The sequence below is a fragment of the Pteronotus mesoamericanus genome, unplaced genomic scaffold, assembly GCF_021234165.1.
Source record: "Pteronotus mesoamericanus isolate MK-2021 breed Mesoamerican mustached bat unplaced genomic scaffold, CSHL_Meso_final scaffold_54, whole genome shotgun sequence".
Taxonomy (NCBI): Eukaryota; Metazoa; Chordata; class Mammalia; order Chiroptera; family Mormoopidae; genus Pteronotus; species Pteronotus mesoamericanus.
The window spans coordinates 3,933,867-3,953,778 of record NW_026555321.1 but is presented as its reverse complement, the minus strand read 5'-3'; positions in this window follow the sequence as shown (position 1 = coordinate 3,953,778).

The following is a 19,912-nucleotide window of genomic DNA, read 5'->3' as shown; positions in this document are numbered from 1 at the left end:
ACTTCTTAAATTACCACAATGGGAATATATTGCTATAAGATCAATAATTATTTACAAGGGAAAGACCACATTTAGTTAATTACTCCAGCAAACCCTTTCACCATTTTTTACTAGAGTCCTGTTTTTTTTAAATTAATTTATAAGATTGTGTATGTCTGTACATGCACACATATCATTTAATCTCTCTGAGACTCACCCTTTTTGTTAAATATATCTTTCATTTTCTCACTTGCTTTTTTACTTGAATTTGTTGAGGCAACACTGGTTCACAAAGATATACAGATGTCAGGTACACAATTTTATAACACACCATCTGTACACTGTATTATGAGTTCACCACCCCAAGTCGATTCTCCTCCATCCAACACCATGTATCCCCACTACACCCTCCTCCTTTCTTTTAAAATGTTTTCTCATAGCATTTTATATTGAAAAAAAATGCTAGTTTTTAGGTAATAAAATCTACCAGTATTTTATATTATGGATCCAGAGTCTACTGTCATAATATGAAATACTTTCAGCAACCCAAAATTACATCTCTGCTTTCATATTTTTATAAATGTATTTTATTGCAATTGGCTATGAATATGTCTATACTTAATTTCATATTAGATAGAATTTTAACATACCTCCTTAACTTGTCCAAATACAATTTATTGAATTAATTATTTCATGTATTGCTTGAAATTCAAGTTGTATAATGTAATAAGTTGTTATAATAAGTTCTTGGATCTATTTCTCAACTGAGTAGTCATTTTCGCTGCTCTGTTTGTCTTTCTTACACCAAATTCTGCCCACATTCTTCTTTTTTATTCCCAAAGTTTTCAGTTTGCTTTTTTATTATTTTTTTCCTTTAAGATGAGCTATAGAATAATTTTGTCTAGTTCTTCTATAATCCTAAGCATTTCAAGTAGAATCAATTTGAGGAGAATTAGCATCCACACTGTATTGAGTCTATGTATCTAAGGACGTGATAACCACATGTTTTTGTGTAAAATGTTTTCATTGATCAAATAATAAGCTGTCATTTCCCAAAAGTTTCTGTGCAGTTATTGTTATATTTTACATTTTGTTTCCATAAGACTGGCACCTTTTCCCATTTCTACTTTATTTAATAATCTTGCAAGCTCTTTATGTCCATATGCCATTTTTGAAACTGTACTCTTAGTGAATAATCTTATTAGTTTTAAAAGTTTTGCAGTTTATAAACCCCGGGGAAAGAAAAGACCCAAAGCCGGTTTTTTGCAAAGGGGTGAGCACGCCTCTTCAACAAAGTGTGGGGAGCTGGGGCATACCAAAAAAATTGAAATTGGATCATCAGCGACACCATACACAAAAATAAACTCAAGATGGATAAAAGACTTAAATATAAGTCGCACACCATCAAAGTCCTGGAGAGAACATTGGCAGGAACTCTCAGATATCCCAGGCCTGCAGCAATTTTTTCACTGATATGTCTCCTAAAGCAAGGGACATAAAGGAAAGAATAAACAAGTGGGACCTCATCAAAATAAGAAGCTTCTGCACGGCTAAAGAAAACATCAGCAAAATGAAAAGGGAGCCAACCATTTGGGAAAATATATTTGCTAATGATACATCAGATAGAGGTTTGATCTCCAAGATATACAAAGAACTCACTCGACTTTACTCCAAGAAGACAAACGATCCAATCAAAAAATGGGCAAAGGACCTGGGCAGACGCTTTTCTAAGGAGGAGATACAGAGGGCCCAGAGGCATTTGAAAGGATGCTCTGCATCACTAGCCATTAGAGAAATGCAGATCAAAACCACCATGAGGTACCACCTCACACCGGTCAGAATGGCCATCATAAACAGATCCACAAACAACAGGTGCTGGCGAGGCTGTGGAGAAAAGGGAACTCTAGTCCACTGTTGGTGGGAATGCAGACTGGTGCAGCCACTAGGAAAGCAGTGGGAATTTCCTCAGAAAGCTGAAAATGGAACTGCCTTTTGATCCAGCGATTCCCCTGCTGGGACTATACCCTGAGAACACCAAAACGCAGTTTATTATCTTTAGCTTTTAATCAAACACTATTGCTGATAGCAGTTGTTTATTGTGTAGATATTATATGCCAGGCTCTACCCTCAACTGTTGGTACTCATTTAATAAAACTACATGATAATTTAAACAATTTATTATATATTCTTGTGTGTGATGTTCTAGCCAATAAGAACTAGATCAAGGTCAAGTTACAGTGCCAGTCTTCTATTTTTATTTTGACTTCATTTAGAATGCATCAATTATTTTACTACTGAGTGAAATATCAACTCTTAGTTTGAGACAGAATGAACAGGTAATATACTACTTCTGTTATAAGGAAAATTATTATAAGATACATATGTTAAATATAATCAAAAGGTTTTCTTGTATTTTTAGCATCTATCATAAGGATTGATTTTTCATTTCAATATATCAATGAGCTACAGTCCTATTAATATATCTTATATTTATATATCTGTGTAATGAGGTTATATTATGGTTTTAAGAATGCTAAAATAATTTTTATTTAAAAAATTAGTACAATATTTTAATAAGTCACATTAATTCCTTGGTTAAAGAATTTTCTGTTTTTATAATTTCTTTCTGCAATAAAGGTACATGAGGTTGTTGTATACCTTAATTACATTTCCAAATAAAAATAAAAATATTTTTCCACTGGGATTTATTACCAAAAATTTTACCTTCATCAAAATTAATTGGCATTGTATCATTTTGTTTCTGAACATATAAGTAGCAAAGAAATTAACTGGGTAAAATAATTTAGGAAGTTATATTAGTATTTTTGGACAACAGTTTGAATTTATTATTATTTCTCTGTGTAGGTACATGTATTAGACTAAGTCAGTCAGGTTAACTAGGTTTCTTACATGTTAGTGCTCATTCGTACCTGCAGTTATATCACTTTTCTAATTGGTAACGTAGTTTATTTCTTCTGCTTTTCCTTGATAACTCTCAACACAAAGCTTATCCCCTCAATTAGTCTTTTCTAAGAATAAACTGCTGAGTTTTGTTATCAGTGTTACTATTATTTTCAAATTAATTGCTTCCTCTTTTAATCTTTCTTTTTTCTCTGTTACTTGTTCCTTTGAGAATTATTGCGTTGTTCTTGCTTATCAAGGTAACTAGTTGATAGAGATATATTTATTTCTCTTTAATAATAAAATCATGGGAAACTATGATTTCTCATTGAATAATATATTTGCTGAAATACTTGTTTTGATGAGTACTGTTATAGTTAACTTTTTTTAACTTAAGTACTGTCTGTATTGAAGTTATCTTTTCGACTTTAACCTAATTTCTTAGCAGTTTGTGAATTGGTGGGCATGTGGCTAATATTTCATAATAGGGCTAGATAATTCTGTAAGAACAAAGAAGTCCCTAACTTCTCACTTTCTTAAAATAACCAAGGCTTATTTATTTTGCCCTCACATCAAAGTCCAGTCCAGGTCAGATAGTTGAGAAATCTGATCAGCTCTTACCTTATTAATCTATTACCTTAGAGTCCCTTCTTCCTAGCTTCTAAAGAGTAGGAACTAAGATTGCTGTAAATTCCAAAAATATATAAAGAAATATGTTTCTTCTCTCCATATTCCCACTGACAAGGACTTAGTCACTGACCCCACCCTCACCACATGAGGGGCTGGGAAACATAGTCCCCCAGCTCTGTCCAGAGAAGATAAACGGTGTGATGAGCATTTCTATGTCACAGGATGTATGAGTATGTTCATTTTCAATCATTTAATGAATTTAGCTATCCCTAGTTATTAATTTTGCAACTTACTCAGCTGTGGCCAGAAAACAGACTGAAAAGTTTAAGTGTATTGAGTTCTTCTTTAAGAACTTGGATATAATTAATTTTGTTAAATGATCCATGGACATTCAAAATGTTTGTGAATTCTTTCAAAGGTAAAAAGTTTGATATACCTGCTAATCAAGTATATTTTATTCTTTAGAATCTCCTATATATCTCTAAAGTAGTATATTTCTATGTAGACAAATATTTTATAAATTTCTTTGTATGCGTAAATTATTTGTATTATTTTAACTACAGTCCTTATTTCATTCAAATTCCCTTAGTGTTTTCCTACTGCCCTTTTTCTGTTCTTTTTCAGAGTCTAGTCCAGGACACCACATGACATTTAGTCTTCGAGTCTCTGTACGCTTCTCTAGACAGTTTCTCAGTTAGTTTCTCAGGTAGTCTTTGCTTTTGATGACCTTGTTAGCTTAGAAGAGCCCTGGGCACGTATTGTGTAGAATGTCTCTCAAATGGGATTTGTCTAGTGTTTTCCAGATGACTCTGGGTTACCAGTTTTGGGGAGAAAACCAACAGAGGAAAAGTGCTGTTCTCATCCCATCATGTCAAGGGTACATTCTTATCACAATTCGAGTTAATTTTGATCATCTGGCTGAGAGTATGTCCCTAGGTTTCTTCACTGTGGAGTTCTTTTCCCCTCTTCCTTAGTGTCTGCGCTCTTCAGAAGGAAGTTATGGTAGGCAGCCAGCAATGAAGCGATGGGGTGCTTCAGCTCCACTTCTTCTGGGCAGGCTGGCCACATAAACTGTTTGCCATTCCTTTTCATGAGAGAGTTGTCTCTTCTCCACATTTATTTATTCAACCATTTATTTTATATTGGTATGTACTCATGTATATTTATTTTGTATTTTTTAATATAATCTGACACTGCTTTATTTATTAATTTTTTTAATCTTCACCAAAGGGTGTGTTTATTGATTTTAGAGGGAGAGGAGGGGATTGAGACAGAGAGAGAGAAAAAAAATCAATGTGAGAGAGAAACATCAATCACTTGCCTCCCCTGTACACTTCCATCAGGGATTGAACCCACCACTTAGGTATGTGCCTGACCAGGAACAGAACCCTTAACCTGTTGGGGCGTGGGATGATGCTCCAACCAACTGAGCCACGCTGCCAGGGACTATTGTGTTGCTCAAATTTTTCCAGCTTTGGCTATTTGAAGCTCATTCAGTTGGCTTGGTTCCTTTTGACATTCCCTCCTTTCTTTCTTCTTCTTCCTCCTTTTATATTTAAACACTTATCTTCTTTTGTCCCATTGCTAGACTCACTTATTTTTCCAAGGATCCCTGGTAGCCTTGAGGAAAGATATTGAGGAAAGATATTTGGAAGCATTAAACTTTGGGTGCTAGGTATACTCATTGTTACTGAATGTCTTTGTCTCTGGGCACTCTCTGCTAACAGAACAAGAAATATGTGTACATTCACTAACCTGTGTGTCCATGCATATCTCAATATTTCTATATGTAACCATCAGTGTCTGTATTAACTAAATATGAGTTCATGTTGATGTCTGCGACTCTAACCCATTACCACAAGGATTATTTAGCCCATTCCCTCTTGCTTAGCCATAAACTACCATTGCAACAGTGAGAGAAGCCTGGCTCCCACCATCTGCCAGCCATTTGATCAATTATTCAGTTCCAATATGTATGTATAGAAGTGTCAAAATTGTTGACTCATACACTCATGGTGATCAACTTTACCAACTACAGTGTAGTGACTATGGGTAGTCTTCATTGTCTTCATTCTTGCAGACTCCAGAGATTTCCAAAGCTACTTAGGTCACACAGTTCTCCCCCACCCCTTCCAGTGAGATTGTTTCACATATTCATAATACTGGTTAGGTGTCTGGTCATGTTCTGTACTCATCCAGAAAATTCTGCCCATGTTCTAAATAATTTTTAAATGCAATTTAATTTTAATTTTAAAGTTTAATTTAAGTCATATTTGTTCTTAGTGCTTTAATGTTCTATGGGCTTTAACAAATGAATAGTATAAAATGTCCACCACTAGGGTGTCATACAGAAGAGTTTTACTGCCCTGAAAAATACCCTATACTTCTCCTATGATACCTTATCCTTCTCCACGTTGCCCTGGAAACCACTGACCTGTGTATCATCTTCATAGTTTCATTTTTTCTAGAATACTATAAAATTGGAATCTAAAATTTATCTAGCCTATACCAAATGGCTACTTCCTTTAGTGATATGTATTTAAGTGTCCTTCATTTCTTTTCATAGTTTGACAGTTCCTTTCTTTTAAATGCTGAATAACACCCCATTGTATAGATATGCCACAGTTTGTTTACTCATTCGTCTATTGAAGGGCATCTTTGTTGCTTCCAGTTTCTTGGGATGATGAATAAAGCTCCAATAAACTTTTCTGTGTAATTTTTGTGGACATAAGTTTTCATATCAGTTGGATAAATACCTAGAGGAGTGTTTGCTGGACCATATGGTAAGGCTAAGTTTAGCTATGTAAGAAATTGCCAAACTGTCTCCCAAAGTGGCTGTATCATTTTGCGTTCTTACCAGCAGTGGATGAGAATTCCTGTTGTTCCACATCCTCACCAGCAATTGGTATTGTCACTTTTGGATTTTAGCCCTTCTAATAGGTCTATAACAGTAAGTAAGTGTTTGTATAATTTGTAATTCTCTAATGCCAAGTGTTTTTGAGTACCTGTTATCAGTGAAAAATGCATTCTGTGGTGTTGCCTGAAAAAGAATTTTCTGAGACCGCACGGGAGGATGGGGCTTGTGGTGAACTTTATTGATGATGTAAAATTAAGGAGGTTCCTCTCCTGACTTCCCAGTGTCCCACCTCTGTCCATCCCACCATGGAAAAAGCCCAATCTGGTCTTCAGTAGGGCCAGCAAAAAGCCAGCGCCCCGAGTTTCTGCTCCACGCTGAAGTACAGGCCGGCATCTCTCTAGCTTGGCGTGCATTTCCAGCTGCAGTCCGTGGCTGTGTTGCGGTGTTCAGGCTGCCCCCTGCTGGGGCCGCGTGGCTATGGAGAGGGTGCACCCACACACGGTGCAAGGGCAGGTCATGAGCTCAAGAGAGAAGAGAGAGATTGAGATTATTTGTTCCCCTGGGATTTATTAGCTTGGGTTTGAGACTGACCAGGTGCTTTTTTAAAATGACCAATGAACTGCCCAGGTTTTCGTGGGCTTAAGATGGTTCCATATCCCCTAGTTAGACTGACAGACCTCTTTGGTCCAGTGCCTCGCCCTGTACTCCCCAACAATCCATTACTGGAGCGGGAAAGGGAGCAGCGTTAATCCCCTTGGTGGAACACAGTGCTGAGGTCCCCTGGAGTGTGAAGAGCTGTAGCCTCTTGGTGAAGCCAACAGGCATATCCCCCTCTGCAATTCGTTAAGCTCAATGTCTAGCTCCCTTTGTGCTCCTTTCCTTTCTAAATTATTAGCTAAATACCAACAGTAACATATCTCTGCATACGACTATCTGCCATCTGTGTATTTCTTTTGTGGTGGTGTTTGTTCAGCTCTTTGCCCATGTTTTGATTGGATTATTTGTTTTATGTTGTTGCTTTTTTACAGTTTGTACAATATTCTTGGCAAAATTCTTTATCAATATATATCTTGACGAAATTTTCTGTTTCTGTGGCTTGTCTTTTCACTCTCCTAACAGTATCTTTCTCAGAGGAGGAGGGAGAAAGTACCGAGCCGATAACTCTAAATTCAGGGCTAGCTTTTCTAGCATTTCTAATTTTTCTCATCTCAAATCTGTTTCTGAGATGAGCTACGGGAAGTAAAGTCTTGGTTACAATAACTCAAAGGGAGGCGTTTAAGGAGGGGTTCTTTGGAGACTGGAAGGCCTCAGTGAATGGGATACACACCACCTACAAAGAAAGAAATGATTTGTAAATTCCTCTGCATGCAGGTGTGTAACATGGCTCCCAAAGCAAGGCTGTTCTTTTTTATTAAGGAGTCTTCGAGGTGGCAAAGCAGTCATCAGCTTATGCAAATTCCTGTGGGTACAAAAAGGGACCTCTTAAGCTGCCTGTTACTTTATTATTGCTGAAAGAAAAGAAAAACGTAAAGGGAGAGGGGGTGGGGAGAATTAAGGATCTAATAACAGTGAGAGCTCGCTGCCCAGGTTGTGTCTCTTGCTGTGTTAGAATGATTTTTCTTTGTCGACAGGCTTGCACTGGGCTATTTTTAGAATCTCTTTAATAATTGAGCTGTAGCAATTGTGCTCAGCAGCTGGAACAGGCAGGGAAAATAGCAGCTCAAAGACATAGTGCAGCAGGGCCATAATTTAAGTCAAGCGGCATTACAGAGCACACCTTTCTCAAAGGTAGAATGCTGAGGTGGGAAAAGAAAAAACAAACTTAAGAAGACTAGAAAGAGAAAAAGACCAAAGGAAGTGATAGATAGACAGTATGTTTGTTTTTCTATTAAGTATACATTTAAAAAAAACAAGCCTGAGAAAGTGCCTGGTTGGACAGATTCGTTTGATGGTAAAAAAAAAAAACAAAAAACTAGGGAGGTGGGGCCTCACTACTTTGTGGGGCAAACAGGACAGAAACTTCAGTTGCTGGGAGAATTGATACTTTCCTTAGTCCCCGAGCTCAACAGGAAAAGAGCATTTCTGCACAACAGCGTGAGTGACATGAAGCTGAAAAGTTGGGAAAGGGCCTTGAGCCACTGACAGAGGAGCTGGCTGTGATGAGGAGGGGTATTTCTCACCTTGCCCTGCAGGTTCCTGTCCGCAAAGGCTGTGGTCAAGGACCACACACCTTTGGATGACACAGTTCGGTTTTCCAAAGTCCAGGTCTCAGATCCATCATTAAATACCTGATTTAGGTCATTAAGCCAGTGGGCCTCATGTGCATCTTGCTTTGCTGAAATTGTTACTTTGCTGTCGCTGGCTCTCTTCCAGGCGGAGTCTCCAAAGTGAGGTGGAGACTTGCCAAATGGAGAGTTAATAAGTGCTGGTGTATCTGATCAGTGGAGACATTCAACCTGAGTAATTCAGGCAATCTAAACAAACAAACAAACACACACAAATAACAAAAATGGGCAAGGCTGTCTCTAATTAATTAAACGATCAAACTAACTAGACAACTGCCAAATTGCTCATGTCTTCTTTTTTTTTTGACCAGAGACAGCTAATGATTGATGAGATTGTGAGCTTTCTTCCTCAGCACTTCAAACCTTTCCTCTTAGATTTTCCCTCTTTTTTCCTTTGTTTTGCTATTGCTGTCTCCATTCTCTGCTACCTCCTTTAGTTTTTCCCTGCTTACCTCCCCAGCCTCCCTCCCTGCGTTCCCCTCAGCCCTCTCTCCCGCCTTCTCTGCTTCCTTGCAGGGGTATTAGGGGAAACTTGCTAAGCTGCGGTGCATTGCTGTGACATTCCATCCAGTAGAGGTCAATGTGACAAAGGGAATTTCCACAGCTACCTAGGCATATCCACAGCTATCAGCACACTGTAGCCAAGGTGAATGGCTACCAACAATTGCTTACGTGGCACATGAACAATTGTCCCACAAGCACCCGTGTTCTTCAATTACAAAACTAGCCATTCAGTTTAAAACTTATCTTTAGGAACTTTGAAATGGAAAGCCAGTATAAAAATACTTTTTGTGTATTCCTTAAACATCAGAGTGAATGTTAATTCATGGTCCTTGTAAATAGGAAAATAAAGGAAGGGTAGAAGGATCTGTTACCATGTGTATACCTTGATTTATTTAATCAAGTTTTATGAGTGGATATTGAGGTGATTTTTAAATACATGGAACTTTACAATCAATCACCTTATTTCCCACCGATTATAGACAGTGGTATTTTATCACACAATTCTTCCTGCTAAGAACGAACAAATAGCTTTTTTAAACACAGCAACTCAGGAACCTTACTGTCAGCCAGTCAGAGGTCATGTGTCCCCAGCAGTGTTTCTCACTTCCTGTGTCTCCTACTGATAGGTGAGGAATCAGTGTCCGGCCCCACCTCCTGGCCCTCTGGCACTTTGAGAGATTCAGCCAATGGGCCAGCACCGACTTCAGCGCGGCCCCAACAGCAGCTCCTGCTTCAACTGCAGGACCTGTGGCCTGTCAAGACGTGAGGCCTCACTGTCTGGCCTACTTCTTAAGCCTATTTTTTCCCTGATTCTTGCTTTGAATAAATGTTTTTTTTTTAAGTGAGGATGAGTGTTGGAAGTAGGAGGCACTGTTGAGGCACAGTGAATAATCTGTTCAGACATCTCCAAAAGCAACGCATAGTAGGAGAGGTCTAGCTGGATGTGCTGTTTTTCATGATTTACATTTTTGATTATTTGGTCAAGGCACAATCATGGGAGATATACCAATTCCTAACTCGTGTAGTGCCACCCCCCCACCTGCCAAATTTTCCTTTATGAAGACTAGTCTACTTATGTCATGAGGTACATTTCAGATATCTGTGGCTGTATTTTAATTTCTACTCTAGCTCAGTTGGCTTCATTATTAGAATAAGTCCCCTCCAGATTCTGGAATTAGGTTTTCTAATAGTGTTGCTGAGATTTTCATCTTTATCTATAGCTTCGTATGTAGAGAAATTGAGAAAGACCATTTCTGGACTTGTAAATCATACACAATTATAACTGATGGTGTATGTTTTAAATATGAATTCACACCGCTGTTATCTTGAATTGTTATATGCCTACTACAATCCACAAAGGTCAGTGACCTGACAAACTGAAGTGAATTGATAAAGTTATTTCTTACTTCTCTATTGTAAATTTTACATTTGCAACTGTAACTAATTGCATGGAACATGAAATCCAATTAAAACCTCATTGTACCATCTGTGTTCTTTGGTTAAAGGACATGTACTATTAAACATGTGTTGAAAAGGAGGCATTGAAAGAGTTACTTAAAATTCAGTTCCTCCTAGTCTCAAAGCCTCGATGTGGCAGAGTGTAATACCCCATTGTTGTATCTAGTCTCTAAAAGCTCCTCAGAGCTGTAGCTAATTTTCCTATTAGTTAAAGACTAGAGAGTGCAGCGCCAAATTAAACCTCATGATTTTAGCAATAAAGGAGAGAGAGAAAAAAAGAAATATACACACACACTATAACACACACATATGTATATACTCACACATGCACATATACACATATATATACATACATATTGAGAAAAAGAAAAGAACCTTGCTAATGTACAATATACACACAAAAGATTTACAAAGATAATAGCTTGTCTTCTCTTACCTTATTCAATGGAAATAAGTGTTTTGTTTAACTGGAAAGTTCTGAGTTTTAGGATTTCCCCTGCCTACAAATGGACCAACCTCAATAATTGCAATCTCTCTGCATTACTAAATCCACAGATTACAGAGTAGAGAGGGAAGACATTCAAGAAAAGATAGATAATATTGTAGTGAAATACACACATCTTCAAAAAAGTTGACTGACTACCATGGTTTAACTCACACCAGTATGGTCTATACTTAGTTATTCCTTCTCTAATGGTCATGTGATGTCTACAGAGGAATCACCAATGTTGAGTCTTAGTTGAAATGCTAAAAATTGGTTGCAAAAGTTTTCACAGTCTCTTAGTATATTCAAAAGCTATAAAAATATATTAAGACATTTTGTCTTTGTGGGTCTTAGATTAAAAAAAAAGACCTGGGGTGGCATCTAGTTTATTTATATTCCAGCAGCTGCAGTCATGAAATCAAGATGCAATAAAATGATATCTCAGTTATGCACGCACCTGTCATTAAAGGAAAATCTGGGCCAAATGGGCAAGGTCTGTGGGATTCTAAGTGATGGTGGGGACCCTGAGGAAGGAGATGCATTTGAAAGCAGCTGGGCCAGAGGTTTAGGCTTCCATGGTGGAATGTCCCCTACTTTGGCCCTTTGTTAAACTGACGTTACTTACATACAGGCACATATCAGTTTTCTTGCGCAACTCACAACAAAACTCTGATTGAACAAATTCTGGTTTTCCCATTTCTGAAACTGTGTACACTGTTGTAGAAGACCCAGAAGCACGCAACAGACTCTCAGCAAATACCCGTGACTGATGGGACGGCACCAACTTTAGATTTTGAAATGATCCAGCATAATTGCAACCGAAATTTTTTAAAAAGTGGTTGCCCCATGTCTCACACAGGCTCATTGATGGTTGTGGCCTTCATAAGTGCCAACCTTGAGTGACTCAAGTATTGTGACAATTGAGAACACTTGAGGTTCACAAAAGTTGAGTGATTTGCTCAAGGTCACATAACATAAAGATGATGTAGGATGAGCACCCAATTGTTAGAGCAACTCAAAGTCACCTGGGCAAATAAATACCTGAGTGTGAATTTTGACTTAATCACTTGTTTTCTCCCTGACACAGTTTCCTTGTCTGTGCATAGTTTGAGGTGGGATCAAATATAATAACTTACACCTGACAAAAACAACACCAGCATAAATGACATATCGGGACTGTACCTGGCATGTGGCAGATGGCCCGCACTTCCTGTTTTCTACCCTTCCTGAGAGCACATGCCTGAACAACCTAAAGGAAGTTTAAAGGGACCTGTAGGAATCAGGTTCTTCTCTAAGATAGGTGTCTCTGTTCAGGGATAGCCCCGTCACAGCCAAGGCTGGGATCTGAAGGAGTAGTCAGTCCATGCTGTGGGTAAAAGGTTGGGGTCTGGAGAAGCAGCTGGACACAGAGGTCCTCAGGGTTCAGCTGCTTCCCCCCTACCTGACCAGAGCTCCCCCAGCACCTGGGAAAGGAGGTGGGAGGAAGCAGGAGAGTGAAGAGCATCAGTAGTTATTGGATGCCATTCTCACAGGAACAAATGAGAAATACTTGATTCTGAAAAGAAATCCCATGATTTTCCAGTTTATTGTTACTTTCAAAAGAAGAGAGTACCATAAGTCTTTCGATGATCTGTGGCTTTCAGACTTGATGGAGCACTAAAAAGAATACTCTGCAGTAGACTCCTTGTGTCCAAACACATATTTAGATACTCGTAAAGGAAGCTCTGTGCCTGGAATGCCTGAGTTCTCTGCATCAGCTGTGAGCAGTAAACCATCCTTTATTAATAAGCTGGGCTTCGGGCAGGACCTGAAAAACTTCTGCATCACAAGCAGCTTTAGAGATTCCTTATTTCCATTTTTTACATATAATATAAAATTATGATGATAACATCAATGATATATAAATCCCCTGGGCTCTTGCTGTTTGCCAAGCACCACACCAAGACTTGACAAATAACACAGTCAGGTGGGTAATATTAGTAATTGCTTTTTATAGAAAACTCAAAGCACTCAGTAGTACTCATGGCAGTCACTTATGTTACACTATTACCTATCTCCCTGTTTTTACATAACACATAATTTTCTATATCTAAATATAACAACCCTATGAGAGAATAAGTATTTTATTACCTTTTACAAATGAGAAAAATGGAAGCAAGGAGAGACTAACTTGCTTAAAGTCACACAGTAATAAGTGGTGTGGAACAGACTTGAACCCAGGATATCCAGTTCAGAGTCCATATCTGTCATGATGGTATAGTGCCTCTGAAGTGCTCATAACATATTTTCTTTAAGAAAGAAAAATGCCAGTTAAGAAAGGATAAATTGTCATTTGTGATAATGTGGAGGGATCTTGAGAGTATCGTGGTTAAGTGAAGAAAGTCAGATAGAAAAGGGCAAGAACCGCATCATTCCATTCATTTGTGGGATATAAAACAAAAAGCAACAAATGAACCAACAAAACAAACAGCAGACAAACTCAGAGATACAGACAACAGGTTGGCGGTTGTTACCAGAGGGGAAGTGGGAGGAAAATGAAAAGAGTAAACAGGGCCAGATATCTGGTGATAGAAGAGCAGACTTCAGGTAACTAGCACACAATTGAGTATACAGATGTCATATTATAATGCGTTCACCTAAAACTTATATAATGCTATTAACCAATGTTACTCCAATAAGTTTAATTTAAAAAATAAAAATGAATGGATGGATGACAAGTTCCTGTGATAATGTAGCAAATAGTACATAAAACAGAAGCTTGTGTTCTGAACAACTATGATCTCATGCTTCTCATCTTGTTCTAAAAGAATTTAGCTGGCCAGGATTTTCCTTTAAAAAAAAATACTTGGAAAAGATAACCTTGGTTTTGGGCGTTTATTAGGGATATAGTGAGGCATTAATTGCACAGTGAGTGTAGGAGCTCCTGGGTAATGTGAATGTATTGAACAGTGTTCCTTTCACTAATTGGACCACATATATTATATATTGTATAAAATTAATTGTATAAAAATTAATCATATTAAAATTAATGAGAAAAAAATCACAAATTTATTATCCAGCTCCCTGATAAACAGGAGCAGAAATCACCCTGGTTTAACATCAATTAGTTTGATAGTTTAAGTTATCATTATGGAAAAGACGGGCTGCTTTAGACCCAATCTACAGAGATCATAGACCCTTTGTAGTATGAAAAGTAAGCTTTTATAATTTCACAGATAATATCTGGTATATTAAAACAAGTGATTCTTTCAAATAATTCCTTTTCACACTCTTGATATCTCCAAGACATAAGAGGTATTAAATAATTCTGTTCAAAGGATTCGGGATTTTAAATCCAATTTCAAATTCAGATGGGGATGCTCAGCTGGCTCTTCTTTTAAAATAATTAGTATTTGTATGATTATAAATTGTGAAAACAATGGAAAATAGAATTTTATAAGTAGAAAGTTTAGAAATTTTAAATTATGAAAAAACAGAAAAGCATAAAGATGAAATTTAAATATCAGTTGCTTAATTAATACATGGGGTGGGCAAAAGTAGGTTTACAGTTGTTTGTATGGAAAATAATACAATAATTAATAACAACATAAGAATAAAATCCATTGCTCACATACTCATAGCTGTAAGCCTACTTTTGCCCAACCCCATATTGATATGTATTCTAACCAAAGTTAGCTGCTTGTTTATGTCTGTGCACTTTATAAAGTAAGGATCTTACTTTCATGGTGATTCATATATATGTTATCCTACTTTTTCATGTTATTAAATAGTCTTCAAAACAATTTTAATGAATGCTGAATATTGGACAGGGTAGGGAAACCATACCAGAGTTAACCAAGCCTCCGTCCAACATCTAGGTTTCCTGTTACATCAACAACACTGTGGTGAGCGTTCCTGGAAACTACATCTCTGAGAGGCTCTTCAGAGAATCTGGGTGCTTTTCCATAACTTCATGAAGGGCCGGTACATTAAGAAAAATGCCTGTGGACAGTTATTATTTGAAAAGTTATATTAAATAGAAAAAATTGAAAGTGTTATATGCTATTTTTTATAAGTAAAAGCATCAGTAGGTATAAATTTCAGAAATAGTCTTCAGATTATAGTTTCCTAAATTATATAATCATTGTAACAGTTAAAAAAAAGTCATATTACTCAGATAATTCCAGTTTCAGTTGAATGTACTTGGAATAGCAATTTCAGTATAATCTTTATTTGTGTTATTAATGAGCCTATATAAAAAATATACATAGAGAGAAAAACAGCATGTTATTTTGAAAGAAATAATATTTTATAAGTAATTTCCATAGCAATCAATGCATTTTATGTAGGGAATTGGAATTTTATGGAATGATATAATCGCAATTTATTTTGATACCCCTTCGACAGGTAAGACCACATAAAGTTTGAAGAGCTGTTACCATCCAAAGTTAAGTTGAATTTATAAAAGTCCTCATGAGGCAAAATTATGGAGACAGTAAAAAGATCAGTGGTTTCCAGGAGCTGCAGTTTGGAGGGGCTGGGGGAGCGCAGAGGATTTTTAGGGCAATAAAAAATATTCTGTATGGTATTATAATAATAGACACTTGCCATTATATATTTGTCCAAATCCATAGAGTGTCCAAATCCATAGAGTGTACAACAGCAAAAGGCAATCCTCTGGACTGTGGGTCTTTATGGTCTTCCAGTGTGGGCTCACCTAGTGTAACAAATGCACCACACTGGTGAGTGAGGTTGATAATGGGGGATGTTATACATGTCTGGGAGCAAAGGTAGGAAATGTCAGTACCTTCCTCCCAATTTTGCTGTGAACATAGAACAGCTCTAAAAAATGTATCTGGAACAAAAAAAAAGTACTCATATGTTCACACTTTTTTTTCACTAAAAATATAATGAATGAAACCAAAAGAAACAGAAACTCATGTGAAATACCCCCATTGCCCAAAAAGAATAACAAACATACTTGTCTTTGACTTCAGATGTTACCCACATGTTTCTACTTCATTTTTTCTTGCTTCGACTTCAGAGTTTTATATGTGTTAACCTGTACCAGTACAAGGTAACCACTACCAGAAAGTACATGTCCTCGTTAGTCTCGTAATTCAGTTTGGTGGCTTGATGTTAACACTTAGCTGAAATTCGTGATATGAACAACTGAGTAGTCTTAGGGGAAGAAGAAGGACTGAGCGTGGCTGCAGTTCACAACTCTTCAAGAGAGTCCTGGCCTGGCAGTGGCAGTTAAAAATACGATAGGAAAGAATAATTAAGAAAACTGAGTAATCCATGTAAATTTCCCTAACTTACCAAACACATTTACCTTCACTTAGACCATTATTGCCTTAGCTTACTTACTGTCTCTCTCCTATGAGCAAGAAGCTCTTGTGTCACTCTCTATGTGCGTCAAATGTCTCTGGTCCCCTGTGACATGGCTGCTTAACCCGCAGCTGGTTGCAGCTACAACCGGCGGCAGGGGGAGGGGGACAGTTATTTGCAAATTCAGACTCGCCTTGCGCTACCTGCATACACTAGGAAATACCAGGGCCTCTCTGTATTCTGTGAGGGGCCTTCTCTGATGTGCCTGCGTTCCCTGGGCCCAGATCTGCAAGGTCATTCTGGAAGTACATGAACTCATTAACACCCTAGAATTAACCCTCATCCAGTGGGGGATTGTCACTGCGCTCCAGGGTCTGAGTTACCGTCCGGGGTCCGCTGAGAGGGAACCAGAGCTCTGAATCCCGCAGAGCCCGTCCTGGGGGTGTCATGGGTGGGAGGAATAAACCCGAGTCATAGCAAACACTACTCTGTTTGCCAGGAGAGGAGCCATGGCACATCCCCCTAGTGGGGAAGGCCCAGAGTCCCTTTGTTAAAAGGCTTTTATTGAAAAGGTTATCAGTGGGGCCAGGTAACAGGAATGCACAGGTTATCTCATTACATCGTATGATAATGTTCACTGATAATGGGTGATGCTTTGAAGAAAACAAATGGCAGGAACACAGGGATTTACAGGAGTCTGAGAGGAGACTAGTAAACAAGAGAGACGACTAAGCTGGAGAGCGTAGTAAATACAAGAGTGCCTAAGGGTATAGGGTTAGGGTCTGTGAATAATGTAAATTTCCTTCCCAGCATGAGCTGGCTATAGCTTCTGAGGGAAGAACAAAGCACACTTTAAAGAATTTACATTTAGGCCTGATTTCCCTGGGAACTGCCTCTAGTATTGTTTCGAGCCTGAGCCAGGCAGAGGAAGGGAGCCACCAAGAGACAAGGAGACTTCTCTCAGATAGAGTGAGGACTCCAGCCACGTCCAAGCCGAGCTGAGGGGTGTGGGCCTTCTTGCCCTTTCTCCGTGTTCCCCAATTTCTTGTCTGTTTCCCATACCGGTCAATGTCTGGTTTAGGTTACCCCTCCATTGAAGAGTCTTACCAGTCATCAACAAGCAACCATCACAGGACCAAGCAGAGAGGCAGGAGCTATGCCCCTGCCAAAGGGACAGGTTATGTCTCCTCAGAGGCCTGTTTCTCCAAGGCCTCCCTGATTATTTCCAGCCTTGGGGCCCTCCCGCCTGTCGGTGGGGTTACAGTTCCTGAAACCAGACAGGGCGTTTCCCAACAGGGGATGGAGCCAGTGGATGAATGCCCGGGCTGGCCTTCCATCATCAGGTGGGGGACCCTGGAAGGTGCTCCACTTGCTCCTCAGTAGGCCCAGGGGAATCAAGTCCTTTTTGTTCTCAGGTGGGACATTGATGACCAATCTTTATCTAGCTTTTGTTCCTCTTCTTTCTCATTCTATTTCCCCATTGTTGCTTCTTGGGATCACTTCTGTAATTAACCTCCAGGACTCAAGTCCTTTTCTCTAGCTCTTATCACATGAACCCCAAAATAAAGCAATATTCTGTGGTTTACAAAAATTGGAAAAATATATATAAATGAAAAAAGGCAATTTTCTAGTGAATACTTCTCTTTCAACAGACAGTATGCATGAATTGTAAAAGCAATATAAGGATTTATGTAGATCCTTTTTATACATACACACATACATACATATATATATATATATATATGTGAGCCATTTCTTTAAGTATTAATGATTTTCCATTGAAAACTGTGGGCTTTGCCAAAAGGAACAAAATATAAAATCAGTTGATTCTGACATTTGACTCTTCTCCAAGGTCTCCCTGGAAAAGGAATTTGAGTAACTAATTGGTCTCAAAACAGAAGTTAACAAAGATTTGAGCCTCCTAAGATTTTTGGTATCACCAACCAGCACCACTGCAGAGGTATTCTTTATCTCTTTATGCAGATATTCCATTCTTACTGCTGCTTTCTGCCACTCTCCCTCCATACCTTCATAGCCTCTGCTGAATATGAGATCTGTCCAGAAAATATCCAGCCTTGCATTATGAAGAATAGAGACATATATTGAAGAAGATATAAGATAAAGAAACATTGTACATAAGACACTGACACCTCAGTCCCTGCAAAGTAGGCACCTTGGGACCTCACACAGTTCTCCCAGGGTCTGGGTCTCTTCCACTGTTCAAAATACTCTGTAAAATCTTTTGATGGAATCTCCATCAGCCGCCTGAATCTCATCGGTGGTCTGAAATCTTTTCCCTTTCAAAGGTGATTTTAGTTTTGGGAAAAACCAGAAGTGACAGGGTGCTGAATCTGGGCTCTAGGGAGGCTGAGTCACCTGGGTGATTTGATGTCTCGCCAAAAAGCTCTGCATGAGACATGCATGAGTGGGCGTGTTGTTGTGATGAAGCTGCCAATCACCAGTTGCCCATAGGTACAGCCTTCTGGATCATCCCAATAGTTTCCACAGAGGAATGTTCAAGCTTAATGCAAAATTTGATGCAGATCTGTTGCTCTACTCACTCAGCCATTTTGAATGTGATGGCCACATAGTACCCATGCTCACTCAGTGGACTCTACCGCCCCCACTGACTAGTACAGTGAAGTCATCATTGTTTATGCATGTGCATTCCAGTCCACTGTCCTTGGCTGCCACGTTACCTTGATGTTGCACAAACTGTTCTTGTGATATTAACAATGGCTGCACTTTTTCTAGACTTCGTATAATGAAGAGCTGTGATGATTCGTCTAAATGCAGTCCAGAGCTCCTGATGAGAACAACCAGAAAAAGGGAAGGAGCTCACACTGATTCCTTTGGTACAAACCGTGGGTTGGATCATAGTGTTTTCAGATTATTACAAATTGCGGGCCAACGGTTTTGTTTTTTCCTTTAATCTTTGGCAGTTTACTGGAATTTATCAGTTCAATGTATTCAACATCCTGGAAATGACTGAATTTGAATGGAAACCTGTAGTATACTGGATTTTAAGAACAAATTATGAGGATAAGAAAATGATAAATCACCATAGCTATATGAACATTAAGGCTTGCTTTGTAAAACAAGTCAACCATGAATATAAACCTCCTCCTGAAGCTTGTCTTTTTTGTTTACTAGTAAATGGACAAAATAAGTCACTCACAAACATAAAATATGATACTGGTCTGCCCTTAGAGATCGTCCAGTGCAGGTATCCCAAGTAAAGCTATTTTCACATTCAACACTTATTGCTTGGTAATGGCTGCCAGATTAGCCATGTTCATAAGGATTATAGGGAGACAGGAGAAAATTAATTATGATAGATTAATCATGTCTGTCATGGCCTGGATAGGAAGTATGTGAGTTTATGTAGAATATTGACTCCAACCTTCAATTCTTGAAACGGTCAGTGACACTTTCAATGTTAGGACTTAGACTTTGAGGAAAATATTATTTTTTTAACTAAAATAAAGTAAAACATAGCTAGGT